We start from the raw sequence: 17,299 nt of genomic DNA on the forward strand, positions 1-17,299 counted from the left end.
CTTTGGACTCAGGGAACGTGTCCATTTACTATTCTTTCCTGGGACGCCCTCCTGGGGATGTGGGAGAAGATCACTCATCCATTCTCTTCGTTAGTACCTAAGAAGATTTTGGAAAGACCATCATTGCCCAAGGAGCCTACTACTCAACCAGGAAAGTAGGAAAGCAAAATAAAATAATGCATGTGAAAGCACTGGGAAAAGTAATAAGTGACATTTTTGTCCCAAACTCACTTGTGTGCTCTTTGGCATATCATTTCAGCTCTCTGGAGAATATTACAGAGCAGAAGCAGGGAAAGAGTTGCTTCTTTAGACTGATGAAGTCAGAGAAATCCTCAGCGTTCTCTTTTTGCATTCTTGGTCCTCCACCTGTTTAACAAATTTACTTTTTTTTTTTTTGAGACGTCTCACTGTGTGACCCTAGGTAGAGTGCTATAGCATCACAGCTCACAGCAACCTCAAACTCTTGGGCTTAAGCCATCTTCTTGCCTCAGCCTTCCAAGTAGCTGGGACTATAAGTACCTGCCACAAGGCCTGGCTAGTTTTTCTATTTTTAGTAGAACAGTGGTCTCACTCTTGCACAGGCTGGTGTCCAACTGGAGAGCTCAAGCAATCCATCCACCTTAGCCTCCCAGAGTGCTAGGATTACTGGCATGAACCACCCTTCCAACCTTTTTTTTTTTTTTCTCAAGAGAGTTTCACTTTGTCACCCAGGCAATGGTGCAATCATAGCTCACTGAAGCTTTGAAGTCCTGGCCTCAAGCAATGCTCCTGCCTTGGTTTCCCAAGTGCTGAGATGACAGCCATGACACCATACTCAGCCTTAAGAGAGATTTCTGTGTCTACGCTTGTCATTCATTGGATTTATAAAGAATGAACAAAAACTATGGCATCAAGAGCATAAAAATTGGCATCAGATGAAAAAGATACAAATGATTTTATGATGGTCAACCTTTTTTTCTTTTTTTTTTTTTTTTTGTAGAGACAGAGTCTCACTGTACCGCCCTCGGGTAGTGCCGTGGCGTCACACGTCTCACAGCAACCTCTTAACTCTTGGGCTTACGCGATTCTCTTGCCTCAGCCTCCCGAGCAGCTGGGACTACAGGCGCCCGCCACAACGCCCGGCTATTCTTTTGTTGCAGTTTGGCCAGGGCTGGGTTTGAACCCGCCACCCTCGGCATATGGGGCTGGCTCCCTACTCACTGAGCCACAGGCGCCGCCCAATGGTCAACCTTTTTTTCTCACGTGTTAAATAGGTGTAACTTCTTTTCTCCACAAATTCTCCCTTTAAGAAAATATCAGCACAGGGCAGCACCTGTGGCTCAGTGAGTAGGGCACTGGCCCCATATACAAAGGGTGGCGCGTTCGAACCCGGCCCTGGCCAAATTGCAACAAAAAATAGCTGGGCGTTGTGGCAGATGCCTATAGTCCCAGCTACTGGGGAGGCTGAGGCAAGAGAATCGCCTAAGTCCAGGAGTTGGAGGTTGCTGTGAGCTGTGATGGCACAGCACTCTACTGGGGGCGATAGAATGAGACTCTCTCTCTAAAAAAAAAAAAAAGAAAGAAAGAAAATATCAGCACAGGGTTGTAATGCTAGCACTCTGGAGACTGAGACGGGTGGATCAATTGAGCTCAGGAGTTCGGGACCAGAGGAAGACCTGGTCACTACTAAAAATAGAAAAATTAGGCAGTCATGGTGGTAATGTATTTTTTATTTTATTATTTATTTATTTATTTATTTTTCGAGACAGAGCCTCAAGCTGTCACCTTGGGTGGAGTGCTGTGGCATCATAGCTCACAGCAACCTCCAACTCAGGGGCTCAAGTGATTCTCCTGCCACTGGCTCCCAAGTAGCTGAGATTACAGGCACCTGCCACAACGCCTGGCTATTTTTTGGTTGCAGCCATCATGTTGTTTGGCGGGCCCCAGGCTGGATTCGAACTCACCAGCTCAGGTGTATGTGGCTGGCGCCTTAGCCTCTTGAGCCACAGGCACTGAGCCTATTTTTTATTTTTGTTTTTTTATTTTTTTGTGATTTTTGGCCGGGGCTGGGTTTGAACCTGCCACCTCTGGCATATGGGACCAGCGCCCTACCCCTTGAGCCACAGGCACTGCCCTTTATTTTATTTTTTTTAGGCAGAGTCTCACTTGGTCATCCTTGATACAGTTCTGTGGCATCACAGCTCACAGCAACCTCAAACTCTTAGGCTCAAGTAATTCTCTTGCCTCAGCCTCCCAAGTAGCTGGGACTACAGGCACACACTATAATGCCCAGCTATTTTTAGAGATGAGGTCTCGCTCTTCTTGCACAGGCTGGTCTCGAACCTGTGAGCTCAGGCAATCTGCCCGTCTTGGCCTCCCAGAGTGCTAGGATTACAGATGTGAGCCACCTTGCCCAGCTGGTACACACTTGTAGTTCCAGCTCTGGAGGCTGACACAGGAGGATCACTTGAGCCCAGGAGTCTGAGGTTGCGGTGAGCTAGACTAATGCCCCCACACTCTATTCAGGGTAACAGAGTAAGACTGTGTCTCAAAAAAAAAAAAGTAGTGTAAACCAGTCATACAGTTGCTTGGGAATTCTTTATAGTTTTAAAAGTTGTCATTTTATTAAAAAAGCAAATGGAAATTGTATATATTAATGAGCAAGGGCAATTTTTTTTTTTTTAAGAGACAGAGTTTTACTCGGTAGAGTGCTGTGGCGTCACAGCTCACAGCAGCCTCCAGGCAATTCTCTTGCCTCAGCCTCTCAAGTAGCTGGGACTACAGGCGCCTGCCACAATGTCTGGCTATTTTTTGTTGCAGTTTGGCCAGGGCCGGGTTTGAACCAGCCACCCTTGGTATATGGGGCTGGCCCTACTCACTGAGCCACAGGTTCTGCCCAACAATTTTTTTTGTTTGTATGTTTTGAAAATCAGTTTAAAGATGTTTTGCTGGCCATAGTGGCTCATGCTTATAATCCTAGCACTCTGGGAGCCAGAGGTGGGTGAGCTCTGAGCTCAGGGGTTCAAGACCAATCTGAGCAAGAGTGAGACTCCGTTTCTAAAATATAGCCGGGCACTGTGGAAGGTGGTGGTAGCCCTAGTTACCAGAGAGGCTGAGGCAAAAGAATTGCTTTGAGCCCAAGAGTTTGAGATTGCTGTGAGGTATGAGACTATGTCTCCAAAAAATAAATAAATTAATTAATAAAGATGTTTAACAGATTATGCACAATGTCTCATGCCTATAATCCCAGCACTTTGGGAAGCTGAGATGGAAGGATCCCTTGAGACCAGGAGTTCAAGACCAGGCCAGGAAATAGCAAGACTTCATCTCTACAAAAACATTTAAAAATTAGCTAGGTGTGTGGTGCACACTAGTTGTCCAGCTACTCATGAGGCTGAGGCAGGAGGATGGCTTGAGCCAGGAAATTAGAGATTGTAGTAAGTTATGACCATATCATTGGACTCCAGCCTGGCTGATGAGCGAGACTCTGTCTCTAAAAGAAAAAAAAAAAAAGACGGTTTAGCAGCATGCCTCATCCTGTTCAATTTAGAATGTGATTTTTTTTTTTTTTTTTTGCAGTTTTTGGCCAGGGCTGGGTATGAAGCCATCACCTCCAGCATATGGGGCCTGCACCCTACTCCTTTGAGCCACAGGAGCCACCCTTTTTTTTTTTTTTTTTAGATAGGTCTTCAATCTGTGAGTTTGAAGGGATGAACGAACACCATCATATTGGTTCTGGGAGATGTTCTTAGTAGTTGTATTGTTTACTGGGTCGCTATAATAGAGCACCACAAACTGAGTGATTTAAACAACAGAAATTTTTGTCTCATAATTCTGGTGATTTGAAGTCCAAAATCCACGTGTCAGAAGGTTGGTTCATCCTGAGGGCTGTAGGAGAGTGTGTCCCAGGCCTCTCTCCTGGCTTCTGGTGGTTTCCTGACAATGTTTGACATTGACATTCCTTGATTCATAGACGTATCACCCTAATTTTTGCCTACAACTTTACATAGCATTCTCTCCCTGTCTACAAATTTGTCTACAGGGCGGCGCTGTGGCTCAAGGAGTAGGGTGCTGGCCCCATATGCCGGAGGTGACGGGTTCAAACCCAGCCCCAGCCATAAACTGAAAAAAAAAAAAAAAGATACAAATTTGTCTCCAATTTCTCCCTTTTCATAAGTAATGTCCTAATGACCTCATTTTATTTTATTATTATTTTTTTGAACAGAGTCTCACTGTGTCACCTTTGGTACAGTGCTGTGGCGTCACAGCACAGCAACCTCAAACTCTTGGGCTTAAGCGATTCTCTTGCCTCAGCCTCCCAAATAGGTGAGACTACATGCACCCACCACAATGCGCAGCTATTTCGTTGTTGTGGTTGTTGTCGTTGTTATTGTTGTTTAGCAGGCCAGGGCTGGTTTCGAACCTGCTAGCCCCATGTATGTGGCCAGCACCCTAACCACTGATCTACGCGGCACCGAGTCTAATAACCTCATTTTAATTTGATTACTTCTGTAAAGATCCTATATCCAAATAAGGTCACATTCGTAAGTACTGATGTTAGGACTTCAATATATTGATTTGTGGGAGGGACACAATTCAACCCATAGCAATAGTATTCTTTATTGAGACAGTGTCTCACTCTCTCACCCAGCTAGTTTACAGTGGTACAGTGGTGTCATTATAGCTCACTGAAACCTCCAACTCCTGGGCTCACGTGTTCTCCTGCTTCAGCCTCTCAAGTAGATGGGACAACAGGCATGTGCCATGATGCCTGGTAATTTTTCTATTTTTTGTAGAGATGGGGTCTTGCTCTTGCTCTTGCTCAGGCTGGTCTGAAACTTCCAACCTCAAGCAAATCTTCCATCTCAGTCTCCGAGAGTGTTAGGACTCTAGGTATAAGCCACTGTGCCTGGCTACTAGCTGTACTCTTTTATTACTTTTCCTTGAGTCTAACTTGACCTTGTTAATACATAGAATATGGCAGAAACACCACCACATCAATTGTAAGCCTACGAAAGGCCTAGAAGCTTCTGCTTCCTTGCTGGGGAGAGCCCTGAACTGCTGTACGAGAACCATGAAGAGGCAGCTGAGAGATAACATGGAGTGAGAGAGACATCAAGTTGTCCCAGCCCATAGCTGACCCATTAGCTGGCTATAGTTACCCAAGCAATTATTACCTCAAGCATCAGAACAACTGCTCAGCTGAGACCAACCTAGTTTTGCAGAATCCTGAGAAATAACAATAAATCATGAGAAATAACAAAATAGCTGTTGTGTTAAGCCATTTCATTTTGGGGTAGCTTGTTACATAGCAATAGGTAAACAAAACATCCCCCATACCTTAAGGCCAAACTCATTACCTTCCTCTTCAGATCTGTTTCTTTTCTTGAGGTCATAGTTTCAACTAATGGCATCATTATGTACCTAGGACCCAAGCCAGAAACTGAAGTGTTATTCTAGATTCCTTGCTCCCCACCATCCCTATCCAACCAGTCTTTATTTTATTTATTTATTTATTTTTGCAGTTTTTGGCAGGGGAGGGGTTTGAACCCACCACCTCCAGCATATGGGGCCGGTGCCCTACGCCTTTGAGCCACAGGCGCCACCCATCATTCACCAATCTTTTTTTTTTTGTAGAGATAGAGTCTCACTTTACCGCTTTTGGTAGAGTGTCATGACATCACAGGACTCACAGCCACCTCCAGCTCTTGGGCTTCTGCGATTCTCCTGCCTCAGCCTCCCAAGCAGCTGGGACTATAGGTGCCTGTCACAATGCCCGGCTATTTTTTTGTTGCAGTTCGGCCAGGGCTGGGTTTGAACCCACCACCCTCGGTATATGGGGCTGGCACCCAACTCACTGAGCCACAGGCGCCACTCTCATTCACCAATCTTATTAGCTTTACCTTCTAAATATTTTTTGAGGGGTGGCACCTGTGGCTCAATGGAGTAGGGCGCTGCCCCCATATGCCGGAAGTGGTGGGTTCAAACCCATCCCCAGCCAGAAGAATAAATAAGTATTTTTTTAACCTGACCCGCTCCCCCCCCCTTTTTTTTTTATCACTCAGTGGTTTTGTTCCTGTTCAAGTTTTTTTTTTTTGAGACAGTTTCACCTTGTCACCCTCAGTAGAGTGTGGTGACATCATAGCTCACAGCAACTCCAAACTCGTGGGCTCAAGCGATTCTCTTCTCTTGCCTCAGCCTCCCAAGTAGCTGGGACTACAGGCACCCGCCACAACACCTGACTATTTTTAGAGATGGGGTCTTGCTCTTATTGAGGCTGTTCTCCAATCCTGAGCTCAGGCAATCCACCCACCTCAGCCTCCCAGAGTGCAAGGATTACAGGCATGAGCCACCATACCAGGCCCCTGTTTAGCTTTTTATCTTCTCTCAATTTGTCTGGTCTTCATTTCTGCAGCCCAGTTCTTAGATCAGTCTGCTACACTACTTCCAAAATGATTCTTCTATAGCCGGGTGTTGTGGCAGGCACCTGCACTCCCAGCTACTTGGGAGGCTGAGGCAAGAGAATCGCCTAAGCCCAGGAGTTGGAGGTTGCTGTGAGCTGTGTGGCACCACGGCACTCTACTGAGGGCAATAAAGTGAGACTCTGTTTCTACAAAAAAAAAAAAAAAGATTCTTCTAGAATGTATATCCAACCAGTTCTCAGCATAACAGGTTTCTGAGTTCTGTAGAGCCTACAGAATAAAGTTCAAATTCAAAAGTCTCTATGAGAATGAAAGGCTCCTTGAGAATGGCCTTCCTTTAGCTTTGCAACCTTATCCCCTACTGGTAACTCCTTCTTTTTCCTGCTATATCCATCAAAGTTCAAGTAGGAGACAGAAACCACTCAAGTCTGTCTATCTATCTATCTATCTTTTTTTTTTTTAAGAGACAGAGTTTCACTTTGCCACCCTCGGTAGAGTGCCGTGGCATCACAGCTCACAGCAACCTCCAGCTCTTGGGCTTAGGCAATTCTCTTGTCTCAGCCTCCCAAGTAGCTGGGACCCCAGGAGCCTGCCACAACGCCTAGCTTTTTTGTTGCACTTTGGCTGGGGCCGGGTCTGAACCCGCCACCCTCGGAATATGGGGCTGGCGCCCTACTCACTGAGCCACAGGTGCTGCCCTATCTCTCTCTCTCTCTCTCTCTCTCTCTCTATATATATATATATATGTGTACACATTTTTTTTTGAGACAGAGTTTCACTCTGAGTGCCATGGTGTCATCACAGCTTACAGAAATTTCAAACTCTTTGATTCAAGCAATCTTCTTTCCTTAGCCTTCTGAGTAGCTGGAACTACAGGTGTCCATCAGAACACCCAGCTAGTTTTTCTATTTTTATTTTATTTATTATTTTTTTTTTGGTAGAGACAGAGTCTCACTTTATGGCCCTCGGTAGAGTGCCGTGGCCTCACACAGCTCACAGCAACCTCCAACTCCTGGGCTTAAGCGATTCTCTTGCCTCAGCCTCCCGAGTAGCTGGGACTACAGGGCCCGCCACAACCCCTGGCTATTTTTTGGTTGCAGTTTGGCCGGGGCCGGGTTTGAACCCGCCACCCTCGGTATATGGGGCCGGCGCCTTACGGACTGAGCCACAGGCGCTGCCCTAGTTTTTCTATTTTTAGTAGGGATAGTTTTGCTCAGGCTGGTTTCAAACTCCTGAGCTCAAGCAATCCACGTGCCTTGGCTTCCCGGAGTGGTAGGATTACAGGAGTGAACCACTGCCCTCTGCCCATACCAGTTATTTAACAGAGACAATTTAACATAAAGCATTGTTAACTAAATATAAACTGGCTAACCAGGTAACTTAAAATGTATAGGGCAGGGCGATGCCTGTGGCTCAAGGATTAGGGCGCCGGCCCCATATACCAGAGGTGGTGGGTTCAAACCCCGCCCCGGCCAAAAACTGCAAAAAAAAAAAAAATAATAAAATAAAATGTACGGGGCAAATGTTAAGGGATCATACATTTCACAACTGTGGGAAACAGCTCTCCCCATTAAGGCTGAGGGGACATAGGGAAAAGGTTGGTGTAATTTAAGTTTAGGAACAGCCAGACATAGTAGTGTACACCTGAAATCCCAGCTGCTTGGACAGCTGAGGTAAAAGGATCACTGAGCCCAGGAGCTTGAGGTTCCGGTGAGCTATAAGTGTGCTACCACACTCCAGCTTGGGTGACAGACTTCATCTCTAAAAACAAAACAAGGGGGCTGGGCACAGTGTCACTGTGGCTCAGTGGCTCATGCCTGTAATTCTAGCACTGTGGGAGGCCAACATGGGTGGATTGCTTGAGCTCAGGAGTTGGAAACCAGCCTGTGCAAGGATGAGAGCTCTAAAAATAGCCGGACATTGTGGCAGGTGCCTGTAGTCCCAGCTACTCAGGAGGCTGAGACAAGAGGATCACTTGAGCCCAAAAGTTTGAGGTTGCTGTGAGCTATAATATCATAGCACTCAACCCCACAGTGACTGATTGAGACTCTGTCTCAAAAAATAAAACAGGGGGCGGCGCCTGTGGCTCAAGGAGTGGGGCGCTGGTCCCATATGCCGGAGGTGGCGGGTTCAAACCCAGCCCTGGCCAAAAACCACACACACACACACACACACAAAAAAAAAATAAATAAATAAAAATAAAAAATAAAACAGGGCTCGGCGCCTGTGGCTCAAGCGACTAAGGCACTAGCCACATACACCTGAGCTGGTGGGTTCGAATCCAGCCTGGGCCTGCCAAACAACAGTGATGGCTGCAACCAAAAAATAGCTGGGCGTTGTGGCAGGCACCTGTAATCCCAGTTACTTGGGAGGCAGAGGCAGGAGAATTGCTTGAGCCCAGGAGTTGGAGGTTGCTGTGATGCTATGGCACTATACCCAGGGTGACAGCTTGAGGCTCTGTCTCAAAAAAAATAAAAATAAAAATAAACAGGCTCTGCGTCCAGCCTATTGTCCTGTGGTTAGGGCACCGACCACATTCCCCCAGGGCTGGCAGGTTTGAACCAAGCCCAGGCCTGCTAAACAACAATGACAAGTATAACAAAAAAAAAAAAAAAATAGCCAGGCGTGCTGGCAGGCGCCTGTAGTTCCACCTACTTGGGAGGCTGAGGCAAGGCGATCACTTGAACCCAAGAGTTTGAGGTTGCTATGAGCAGTGATGCCACTATACTCTACTGAAGGCGACATAGTGAAACTCTGTCTCAGTAAATAAAAAAAAAATACAAAACAAAAACTACCAAAACTAAAAACTTAGGAACTTAGAAAAGGCTGCTGAAACCCAACCTTTAAGAAGGGGCTATTTGGCTTGTGGTAGTGTCTCTGAGCTTAGAAGATGACCCTGTGAGGGCTCTGATTAGTCCTGTTGTCTTAGTGAAGGTCTTGGTGTAAGGAACCTATTTCTACAAGCGTAGAAAAAAACTGCAAAGGGGGTATAGCTGCTGCTATTGGAAGGAAATATAATTTCCAGGAAGAAGAAGTGTTGGTGGAATGATATTCAATTCTCTGTTGCAGAGTTTAACACAGAAACAGCTGGCAAAGCAGAAAGGTAGTCACAAAACAGAGTGTAGAAGAGTGTAGTTTTGCTCCCACCTGTCTCAGGACATTTGCACATGCTGTTTTTGTCTTCTTGAAATACATTTCCCTCTTCTCTTTACTTAACACCTGCTTTTCTTTTCTTTTTTTTTATGAGTTTCATTTTATTTTATTTATTTTATTTTTATTTATTTATTTTTTTGGCTGGGGCTGTGTTTAAACCCACCACCTCCGGTTGGCACCCTACCCCTTTGAACCACAGGCGCCGCCCTGCTTTTCTTTTCTTTTTTTTTTTTTTGAGACAGTGTCTCACTTTGTTGCCCTCAGTAGAGTGCGATGGCGTCACAGTTCACAGTAACCTCAAACTCTTGGGCTCAAGCAATTCTCCTGCCTCAGTCTTCCAAGTAACTGGGACTACAGGTGCCTGCTACAATGCTCGGCTATTTTTAGAGATGAGGTCTTGCACTTGCTCGGGCTGGTTGTGAACCTGAGTTCAGGACAAAGCACCCACCTTGGCCTCCCAGAATGCTAGGATTACAGGCGTGAACCACTGTGTCCAACCCACAACAACATTTTTATTTTTTATTATTTATTTATTTATTTTTAGACACAGTCTCACCTATTAACCCTTGGTAGAGTGCTGTGGCATCACAGCTCACAGCAACCTCCAAATCCTTGGGCTTAGGCGATTCTCTTGCCTCCTGAGTAGCTGGGAGGCACCTGCCACAATGCCCAGCTATTTTTTTGTTGCAGTTTGGCTGGGGCTGGGTTTGAACCTACCACCCTCAGTATATGCGGCCGGCACCTTACCCACTGATCCACAGGCGCCGCCCCACACCAACATTTTTTTTTTTTTTTTTGTAGAGACAGAGTCTCACTGTACCACCCCCGGGTAGAGTGCCATGGCGTCACACGGCTCACAGCAACCTCTTAACTCTTGGGCTTACGCGATTCTCTTGCCTCAGCCTCCCGAGCAGCTGGGCCACACCAACATTTTTAAAAATAAAATTTCTTTAAAATAAAATTTAAAAAAGAACGATGACTGAGCTGAGATTTGAAAAGTAGATATTAGGGGCGGCGCCTGTGGCTCAGTCGGTATGGCGCTGGCCCCATATACTGAGGGTGGCGGGTTCAAACGCCACCCGGCCGAACTGCAACCAAAAAATAGCTGGGCGTTGTGGCGGGCGCCTGTAGTCCCAGCTACTCGGGAGGCTGAGGCAAGAGAATCACATAAGCCCAAGAGCTGGAGGTTGCTGTGAGCCGTGTGACGCCACGGCATTCTACCAAGGGCAGTAAAATGAGACTCTGTCTCTACAAAAAAAAAAAAAAAAGAAAAGTAGATGTTAGGGCTTGGAGCCTGTGGCTCAAGCGGCTAAGGCGCCAGCCACATACACTTGAGCTAGCGGGTTTGAATCCAGCCCAGGCCTGCCAAACAACAATGACGTCTGCAACCAAAAAAATAGCCAGCTGTTGTGGCAGGCGCCAGTAGTCACAGCTACTCGGGAGGCTGAGGCAAGAGAATTGCTTGAGCCCAGGAGTTGGAGGTTGCTGTGAGCTGTGATGCCACAGCACTCTACCCAAGGCAACAGCTTGAGGCTCTGTCTAAAAAAAAAAAAAAGAAACAAGAAAAGTAGGTGATAGGGCTGGGCACAGTGGCTCACCCCTGTAATCCTAGCACTCTAGGAGGCCAAAGCTCATCCGTGTAATCCTAGTGCTCTACGAGGCCAAAGCAGGTGGATTGTCTGAGTTCATAGGTTTGAGACCAGCCTGAGCAAGAGCGAGACTCTGTTTCTAAAAACAGCCAGGTGTTTGTGGCAGGCACCTATAGTTCCAGCTACTCAGGAGGCTGAGGCAAGAGAATCGCTTGAGCCCAAGAGTTGGAGGCTGCTGTGAGCTATGATTCTACAGCACTCTACCAAGGGTGACGAAGTGAGACTCTGTCTCAAAAAAAAAAAAAAGTTGGTGTAATTTAACTGAAGAATAGCCAGGTACAGTGGAAGTTGTCTTTTTTCTAAATTTTATTTTTTTTAGAAATGGGTGTCTCAGTACATCTTCCAAGCTAGAGTGCAGTGGCTGTTCACACAGTCAATCATGTTGCACTACAACCTTGAACTCCTGGGCTCAAGTGATCTCCCCACCTCAGCCTTCCAAGTAGATGGGACAAGAAGTGCATCATCTCCCCGTATCTGGCTAAGGAAGCCTTCTTTGACTTCCTAGATGAGGTCAAATTCCTCTGTAATAATCTCTGTTGGCTACTTTGTAGCCTTATTACAATTTCAATTTTATATTTTTTGTGATTTTTGGATTTGTGCCCACTGGAGTATAGGAACATTTAATTTCAAGGGCAGGTACCATGCCCTCAATCATTTGCTTTTCTTAAACTTGTACCCCTAACACCTAACATAGTGGCCCTAGTATGGGCATTGGCAAATATTTGTTGAAGTGTTGTGTAAATATCCCCAGGGAAGTCAATTCCATGCCCATATAGGGATTTTTCTGAAAGATTTACTTCCAAAGGCATTTCTGTTTTTGATGCACTTGGTAAATCTTCACACCTCTAGTTCTCACTATCTCATTTCCTATACCTGTTTTAATTTAGTTACATTTATTTACAGAGTCTCAAGCTGTTGCCTGGGTAGAGTGCCATGGTGTCATCATAGCTCACAGAAACCTCCAACTCCTGGGTTCGGCGATCCTCTTGCCTCAGTTTTTTCTATATTTTTAGTAGACGCGGGGGTCTCACTCTTGCTCAGGCTGGTCTCCCACTTGTGAGCTCAGGCAATCCACCCAACTTGGCCTCCCAAAGTGCTATGATTACTGGTGTGAGCCACAGCACCTGGCCTATTTATTTATTTCTTTGAGACAGAGTCTCACTATGTCACCCTCCGTGTGTTGTGGCACCTCAGCTCACAGCAACCTCCAACTCCTGGGCTTAAGCGATTCTCTTGCCTCAGCCTCCCAAATAGCTGGGACTACACGTTCCCATCACAACGCCCAAATATTTTTTGGTTGTAGTTGTCCTTGTTTGGCAGGCCCAGGCTGGGTTCAAACCCTCCAGCTCTGGTGTATGTGGCTTGTGCCCTAGCCGCTGAGCTATAGGCACTGAGCCCTATTCATTTATTTTTTGAGACAGAGTTTTACTCTGTCACCCTGGGTAGAGTCCTGCAGTGTCATAGTTTAGAGAGACCTCAAACCCTTAGGCTTGACTCAGCCTCATAAATAGCTGGGACTACAGGCATAAACCATTATGCCCATCTAGTTTTCCTATTTTTAGTGAAGACAGGGTCTCACTCTTGCTCATGCTGGTCTGAAACTCAAGTGATCCACCCACCTAGTCTTCTCCAGAGTGCTAGGATTATTGGCCTGAGCCACTGCCTCCACCAATTGCCTCCACCAATGTATACCCTTTTTTTTTCTTTTCAGACAGAGCCTCAAGCTGTCACCCTGGGTAGAGTGCTGTGGCATCACAGCTCACAGCAACCTCCAACTCCTGGGCTCAAGCGCGTCTCTTGCCTCCGCCTCCAAAGTAGCTGGGACTACAGGCACTCGCCACAACACCCGGCTTTTTTTTTTTTGGTTGCAGCCCTCATTGTTGTTTGGTGGGCCGGGCTGGATTTGAACCCGCCAGCTCAGGTGTATGTGGCTGGCGCCTTAGTCGCTTAAGCCACAGGCGCCGAGCCTCAATATATACCACTTTTAATTGCTTGTGTGGTGTCATCTCCACCGGACCATAAGCTAGTGAAAAGCCATGAACAAGACGGATGAGGTCCTTGTGTTTATGTTTGTGGAAATGTTTGTATTATTTTTGGTTTTTATTTTTGGTGTGTATGAGGATTATGTGAAACAATGTAAGTATAATAAAATGATTAGCAAAGTGATTAGTTGGCACCTTAAAATATTTATGTATGTATACACACGATACATACTTATGCATACAGATGCCTAGTTGGAAGATTCATAATTCTTACATTCTTGCTGTGCTTACTTTAAACAGCCCCCTCCCCATCTTCCCCCCAATATACTTTCTTTTTGAGTCAGTCTCGCTATGTAGCCCTGGGTAGAGCGCTGTGGTATCATACCTCACAGCAAGCTCCAACTCCTGGGCTCAAGGGATCCTCTTGTGTCAGCCACCCGAGAAGCTGGGGCTACAGGCACCCACCACAACGCCCAGCTCGTTTTTTATAGCCGGGTCTCGCTCTTGGTCAGTCTGGTCTGGAACTCCTGACTTCCAGCAATCCACCTGTCTTGGCCTCCCGGAGTGCTAGGATTACAGGGGTGGGCCGTCGCGCCCAGCCTCCACATTCTTTAAGAAGTGCACACTAACTTCCAACTGTTCCAACTACTCAGGCGGCTTTCAGCAGGAAGTGAATGGAACGCGCAGCCAGCAGGGGGCAAGAATCACTCAGGTGTGCTTATTACCTAAGCAACGGAATCAAACAGCATTCACAGAATGAGTTTACAAAGGGTTAACAAGAAGTTACTATGTTAATTCTGTATTAAGTCACTTAATTATGATTAAATGCTGAAAATAAGGATGTGAGAAGTGGTAGGGACATACCCGCTCTGCAATATTCATTAACTGAAGCGGTCGCGTGTTCGGGCTACAGAGTGTGTGGGGACTGAAGGGATGACGATGCTCACGTTCCTTAGGTTATGATAATAGCAATGGATGAGCCGAGAGGTTTCATAAACCTTGAAGTGCTCCGAGCGAGCCTAACAAGCAACGAACACATGAAGTTTTGGGGGTAGACTAGGAAATGAAGAGCTTTCTACAGTGACAGAAACGCTAGTAGGTAACTTCCCGGGCCATACCCATCCACCAAAAGGTTTCTAAAAACAGCTTCAGGCCCCGCCTTGCTCGACTTTGAAAGCAGGTGTGGAACGCATGCGCGCAGCCCACCGGCTGACCGCCTAGTGGCAACTTAAGACGCCGACCTTCTTCCCGACAGCCTGAGGGTGAAAAGGGGCGGGGCAACGGAATATCGCGATTTTTTTGTGACAGTCGGCGGAAACGCCAGACACGTGACTCTCCTAGGCGGCCTTCGCCTTCCCCCTCCCCCTTTTCGGAAATCCGGCCCCCTCACCCCTCGCCCACCCCAGAGCCGCGGTAATGGACCGTTTGGGTTTCGGAATTCCCTTGGATCCAAACACTGGTATCGCACTGGCAGGAGCCGGCGGAGTCTGTTTTGGGCGGCGAAGGCAGGGGGCACTGAAGATGGGGGGGTATCGTCTTCCTTCACCTAGGAGGGAGGCGGGGCGGCGAATGGTACTGAAGAGCGGAGTGGGGGGGGGGCGGAGGGAGGAAGTCACGTGGTTACGCGCGGCGCGCGCTGCGTGCACCCGGAGCCTCATCCGTCGCCCCTCCCCCGGCCCCCCGCCCCGCCAGGAGGGGTCGGGGGAGGGGCGTCAAGATGGCGGCGGGGAGGTAGGCAGAGCCGGACGCTGCTGCTGCCGCCGCCTTCGCCGCCGCCGCCTTCGCCGCCTCAGCCGCCTCAGCTCCAGTCGCCTCTGGTCCTTCAAGCTTTCACCGCCTGGAAGAAGCTGTTCTGACGTCGGGTCCCGCAGGGAAAGTAAGTCCTTCCCGTAGTCCTTTTCTCCTTCCACAGTCCCCCTCCCGGACAGCCTCCCACTCCCACCCTCCTCGGGGGGCCGTGTGGGGCCGGACTAGGGGAGCAGCCACCTCACCCCGGCTTGCCGCCTCCCTCTCGGCTCGCCGCCCCCCGCAGCCGCGCAGTCTGGGGGCCTTTGGGGGCATGGTCCGGGTGGTGGCCCCGCTGCACCCGCTTCCGCCGCCCGTCAGCGCCGGGCCCTGCGGTCGCCGCGCGTGGAGCTCTCAGGCCCCCGGAGCTCCGCTGTCCCGGGCCGGAGGCGTCTCCCTTGGACCGGGGGGATAGGGTCTGCTCATGCCTGCTCTGCTTGGGCAGCCCCTTTTGCTTCGCACATAAAGACCTGGGGCTGTGAAGTCCCGGACCCACGGGGAAAGTAAGATCCAGACCCTTTCCAAGTCTTACCCTTGCCCCAGCGTTGCTCTCAGTTTAGGGCGGTGGGGTCGCCCTTCCCAAATCTGTAGCCCACTGGCGGTCTTCTGAATACCTCGCTCTTTTGGCCATGGGGGAAGGTGCGTGGAACACTTGGGGGCTACCCTCACGCCTCTGCCGGTGGTTAGCTTAGTTTTACCTCAAGTAAGCGAGCTCACATTCGAGATCCTAGGGATGCTTATAGGGAGGAGAGCGGCGGTTGGGAATTTGCTTACTTTGAGAGTGTTTGGCATAAGGCGCATTCAGAATGCCTCAAGCGAGTGTAGGCTGGTGGTTTCACAGAAGTGGTTTGGGTCGGTTGAACCGCTGTGGAGATTTGGATGTTCCTCAACCCTTGTGATTGTTTCTTTCCTGACCCTGGCATCCAGCTCCTCCCCTTTTCACCACTGCTTTGTGCTAGTGTTTGGTTAATGTTTGCGGACCACTAACTTGATCCTCGCACGGAGAAGCCAGCTGCTTTTATGTGCGTGCTCCGTTTTCTATGGGAGGCTTTTGTTTTGGGGACTAGATGGTTGAGAAACATGGGAAAAGAACGAGCGAGAAAATGAGAATCGAATAAGGCGACGTTTTTATCCCTTGAATTGCGCAGCCAATTGCAACTGCACCCGGAAGTTTGTACTGAACACGTGTTGCGGAGAGGTTAAAAACCGGTCCCCTTTGACCTTTGAAAAGTTGATTATTAGCAGTTTATGTTGAGTTAAATGTTTCAGATTTATCCAGACTACCAGAATTATAGATGTAATAGGGCTTCTGAAGAGTCAACCAGAAGGGTCCCAGGGAGCTGTCAAACCTGGAGTGCCCTAGCCTGAATCAACTTGCCACTTGCAGGCAATTATGCCAGCTAACAATACAGAGGAGTCTGTCCTGCAATCAGAATTGATTTTCATAAGCACTGGGGAAAGCCATCATTCTACAAAAGGTAGTAGTTATAAAGAATTTCTAGGATGAAATGCAGAATTTGCTATTGGTGATTCAAGTAGGACATTAATTTTGCAAGAAAGGGAACATTTTATTTTCATCTTTTTTTTTTTTTTGAGACAGAGTCCCACTGTGTAGCCCTGAGTAGAGTGCTGTGCTATGGTGTCACAGCTCACAGCATCCTCAAACTCTTGGACTTAAGAGATTCTCTTGTCTCAGCCTCCCAAGTAGCTGGGTTTACAGGCACTTACCACAATGCCAGCTATTTTTTCGTTGCAGTTGTCGTTGTTTAGCAGGCTTTGGCCAAGCTCGGTGCTGAGCCTTTATTTTTATCTTTTAAAAAAGTTGTTTCAGGGCGGCGCCTGTGGCTCAGTCGGTAAGGCGCTGGCCCCATATACCGAGGGTGGCGGGTTCAAACCCGGCCCCGGCCAAACTGCAACCAAAAAATAGCCGGGCGTTGTGGCGGGCGCCTGTAGTCCCAGCTACTCCGGAGGCTGAGGCAAGAGAATCGCTTAAGCCCAGGAGTTGGAGGTTGCTGTGAGCTGTGTGAGGCCACGGCACTCTACGCAGGGCCATAAAGTGAGACTCTCTCTACAAAAAAAAAAAAAAAAAAGTTGTTTCAAAGCTTGGTGCCTATAGCTCAAGCAGCTAGAATGCCAGCCACATACTCCAGAGCTGGTGGGTTCGAATACAGCCGGGGCCTGTCAAACAACAGTGACAGCTACAACCAAAAAATAGTCGGGCATTGTGGCAGGCGCTTGTAGTCCTAGCTACTTGGCAGGCTGAGGCAAGAGAATTGCTTAAGCCCAAGAGTTTGAGGTTGCTGTGAGCTGCGATGCTACGGCACTCCAC

At 47.9% G+C, this 17,299-nt stretch overlaps 1 protein-coding gene and 1 long non-coding RNA gene across 9 annotated transcripts in view; one reads left to right on the forward strand and one right to left on the reverse strand.

Annotated features, from left to right (window-relative positions):
* Positions 1-13,382: 13,382 nt before the first annotated feature.
* On the reverse strand, positions 13,383-14,742 carry LOC128583616 (uncharacterized). Its single transcript, XR_008379506.1, has 4 exons — positions 14,608-14,742; positions 14,304-14,441; positions 14,050-14,204; positions 13,383-13,910 (listed from the first exon to the last, which is right to left on the reverse strand). It is a non-coding gene; the product is annotated as an uncharacterized LOC128583616 (long non-coding RNA).
* Positions 14,743-14,866: 124 nt separating this feature from the next.
* SBNO1 (strawberry notch homolog 1) overlaps positions 14,867-17,299 on the forward strand; it is an 85,893-nt gene continuing 83,460 nt past the window's right edge. For all 8 annotated transcript variants that reach the window (XM_053587899.1, XM_053587901.1, XM_053587900.1 and 5 more), the window contains exon 1: positions 14,867-15,061. The gene's annotated coding sequence lies outside the window, so the exon portion shown is untranslated. The remainder of the gene's footprint in view (positions 15,062-17,299) is intronic.

Source organism: Nycticebus coucang, chromosome 4 (assembly GCF_027406575.1).
Source record: "Nycticebus coucang isolate mNycCou1 chromosome 4, mNycCou1.pri, whole genome shotgun sequence".
Classification (NCBI taxonomy): Eukaryota; Metazoa; Chordata; class Mammalia; order Primates; family Lorisidae; genus Nycticebus; species Nycticebus coucang.